Here is a 4049-nt window from a genome sequence, read left to right as displayed (position 1 = left end):
TTCCACTGGCTCCTGGTATCTTCTCTGCACTTTGGTCCTACCTCAAACTCTCACCATGACACATGGAAGTCCTGGGGTTTCATCAGAACCTCTCACAGCAGTGGTTTCAGTTACCACATCACAGCTTGTTTTACGATACATTCACACCTTTCAGGTGAAGGTTCTGATCCATTGAGCAGCACAGGTGTTTCTCAGTTGTTTGTTCTGCAGTGGGGGTTCAACTTATCATGGTGACAGGTGTACCTGGGCCAGAACCTGGACCGACAGTCTGCAGGAAGTGATCAGGAACAGCAACAGCTCAACAACACAGTGGTAGGCATGGTGGGGCCGGGTGATACTGAGGAGCAGAGGGTCCAGTAAGTTGCTCCAGACCGCCAAACCTCATGTGGTCCTCAGGTGAACTCTAACAGATGAGTCTCTAGAAGCATTTAGCCGACTGCATCGTGTGAAGGTTGACGTTTGATGGAGGAAGGATTATGGTGTGGGGCTGTTTTTCAGGAATTGGGCTCAACCCGTTAGTTCCAGTGTAAAGAAATGTCCAAAACACACGGAGGAGTGGATTTGGTGTGGAAGAACTTGATTGGCCCACACAGAGTTTGGACCTAAACCCGGTTAAACATCTTTGGGATAAATTAGATCACAGTCCTTCTCGTCCAACATTAGTGTCTGACCTCATATATGGTCCTTTAGAACCACATGTCCCATAGACACACCGTTCTAAACCTTGTAGACCCCCCAGGAGGAATTGGACCTGGTACAGCTCCAAAAATTGGGCTGACATCAGGACATCATTAAAGGTCTGTGAAGGCCAGTGATCCAATTGATGTGCTTCTGGAATTTAGTTATGGAAATTCAGATATCAGAACCATCCTCACAAACAGCATCATTATCTTCTGGGTTTCTTGACTCTATCAGTACCGCTGAACCTCATTACCCTCAGCTGTAATAAACAGGGTCACATCTTCATTTGGACCAGATAATATGGATCCATGGTCCACCAAATAAAACCCAAAGTAGCCACAGAATTGCAGATTATTGGTTGGTGGACATATTGGATCCTGAGTGGACCCACTGAAGGTCGGATCAGAGAGCTGAGTAACAGAACCTTGGGTCCAAATAATGAAAATGATTCAGTGCAGAAAAACCTTTCCTGTGTGATGGAAATTCTTGCAGTAAGTATTCCACAGTGTGCGACCTTTAGGTTACCTCACTCCAGTGAACATCTGTGTTATTGGAGAAAGCTGTAAAAGCCATTATCAGAAGTTTAATGGTTAAGGCCATTTGTTAGGGTGATGCCTCGGGGAGAGTAGATGGTTGTTCCTAGGTAACCTTGTCACCTATGAACCTGAGAAGGCTCTGGGGTCATAAAACACAGACTCTTTGAAGTTGAGATAACACTGTCATGTTCTGGTATAAACACTGTGTGTAACTGTTGATCGGGGCTCTGCTTCACTGACTAACCTCAGTGTCAGGGTCTTCAAACGCTGAATGCCTTTGAATAAAACTTATAAAGACAAAGTCCGGATTTTCTCTTGTTATGAGTCAACTTCTACCCACTTTGATTAGAAAATTCCACAACAATTTTGGCGTCACGAACAGGATCTAACGTGCCAGAGGAGACCGCAGGACGGGACACGGACACCTGGCCAGCCTGAGAGTTGTTCTCAGTCCACCTCCATTTTACGGAGGGGAGTCCTCATGCCCGCCTGCGGCTTCTGGCCGATTGGATCCGAACTATTTGTCTTCAAATATATCTGGGTGAGAAGTTGCTCTGTATGATATAATGTATATTATTATTTTTATTACACATTAACCATCATCTCCTAACTAATTAATTAGGTTCCAGAGTTGCAAGAGGGAGGACATCAGCTGAGGGTCCGGTTACCCTGCAAAAGGAATGGCAGGGAGGTTCTCATTGGTAACAATGGGATAAAGCAGAACACAGGGTTTTGCGGGTGGTTTTTAGCAATTTTCTACACCTCATAAAGGAGAAAAGCCAGACGGCAGACGTGCCGCTGAACGGGTAAAAAACAAAATGGTTCCAGAACCTTGAGGCATCAGGGGTGTCTCCTTGTTCATACTCTGATTTATAAAATAATGAAAGGAAAAAGTGGGGATGATTGTGTTAAATGTGCTTTAATTTGGAAGATAAGTTTGGTTTTTCACAGTGTGGAAGTTTAAGTGTAAATAAGTTTAAAAAAAAAGTTAAAACTTTCCTGAAGGAAGTTTCATTTCTCTTAAATATTGCGATCAGTCGGAAAAGAAGGTAAAAGTGAAAAGGGACATTAGAGATGCGAAAAGAAAGTTGTTTTAGAAAGGAGTATAGTTCATGTTATGAAAAGAAGTGACAGGCAGGTGGACAACTGACTGACTGACTGATAATATTTCTTTGTGCAAAAATCTGAACCTATACTAAACTTTTTCTTCTGCCTCTCTCACACACAAATACACACATATACGGGATTTGAGTTCAACATCTGTGTTTTTGAGTCTGGATTTTAGAAACCTGCCCTTCTCCATGGCTACTACACCAGAGACGCTTCTCCAGCACGGCCTGAAAGAGAGAGATCTGCCTTCCTGTCTGCCTGCTTGTTGCAAATTGCAGTGAGTTTTCACCAAAAACGAAACTCAGAAGAAGTCTGGCCCAAACCCACTGAGATGGACAACGATCCATGCTGTTTGCAAGAGCCAGAAGAGCGATACACTGGATGTATATTAAAAGCATCTTATGTGGGCAGAAGAGAAACCGGAGCAACGTTTCTTCTTTCTCCCTCCTGGAGAAGTTAAAGTGGACAAAGAATGATTCAATGTCTCACCAACAGACCTGGGAAGGGCCTGGTTGTTTTTTGGACTGATAGAGGACTGTGTGCCATGACAGTCTGACTCTGGAGCGATCAAGAAACTGATGGAGGTAACGTACAAACACACACACATTTGCATAAATCTTTTCCTATTTTCTGCAATGAAGAACGCTTATTAACCACTGCTCATGTGACGCTTGCTTGACGTTGACAGATATAGCGGGTTAAAATATTATTTTACGGTTAGAAAAGTATCTTTAAAAGGGTGATAACTTAACTCATTTGATACTTCCCGGTTAATTCTTTTAGAGAAACAAGTTCTCTTTCGTTGTGGAATATTTAGGGTCAATTATTATAGTTATTAAAAGTTATTAAAAAGCAGAGGAAGTTACAACATCTCCAAAACTCAGCAGTAACCAAGTGTTTCTATGTTATTCTCAGGACAGATCTCATGAAGGAGCATTTTTAAAACCCACCACATGTTTAAAACCTGATGGGTTTCTCCTTCAGATATTAGTTTCTGTTGTCAGAGTTTGGATCCCATAAATCTAATGGGTAGAGACCTCATTAAAACAGGCTTAGTTCTACTGCAGATGGTCTTCATACAGTCTCAACAAGTTCTCTGTTGTCGTGGAATATTCAGGGTCAATTATTCTAGTTATTAAAAGTTATTAAAAGCAGAGAAAGTTACAACATCTCCAAAACTCAGCAGTAAACACATGTTTGCAGCGGTCTGCAGACAGTATGGTCTCCATGGATGTTTACTTCCTGTACTTCAGTACTAGTACTACTGCAGTATTTACTGCTAGTTAAACATGCAGCGGTCTGCAGACAGTATGGTCTCCATCGATGTTTATTTCCTGTACTTCAGTACTAGTACTACTGCAGTATTTACTGCGAGTTAAACATGCAGCGGACTGCAGACAATATGGTCTCCATCGATGTTTACTTCCTGTACTTCAGTACTAGTACTACTGCAGTATTTACTGCTAGTTAAACATGCAGCGGTCTGCAGACAGTATGGTCTCCATCGATGTTTACTTCCTGTACTTCAGTACTAGTACTACTGCAGTATTTACTGCTAGTTAAACATGCAGCAGTCTGCAAACAGTATGGTCTCCATCGATGTTTACTTCCTGTACTTCAGTACTAGTACTACTGCAGTATTTACTGCAAGTTAATCATGCAGCAGTCTGCAAACAGTATGGTCTCCATCGATGTTTACTTCCTGTACTTCAGTACTAGTAG

This window comes from Girardinichthys multiradiatus, chromosome 14 (assembly GCF_021462225.1).
Source record: "Girardinichthys multiradiatus isolate DD_20200921_A chromosome 14, DD_fGirMul_XY1, whole genome shotgun sequence".
NCBI classification, from domain to species: domain Eukaryota; kingdom Metazoa; phylum Chordata; class Actinopteri; order Cyprinodontiformes; family Goodeidae; genus Girardinichthys; species Girardinichthys multiradiatus.
The sequence above is the reverse complement of the archived record's forward strand: the minus strand, read 5'-3'. Positions refer to the sequence as shown.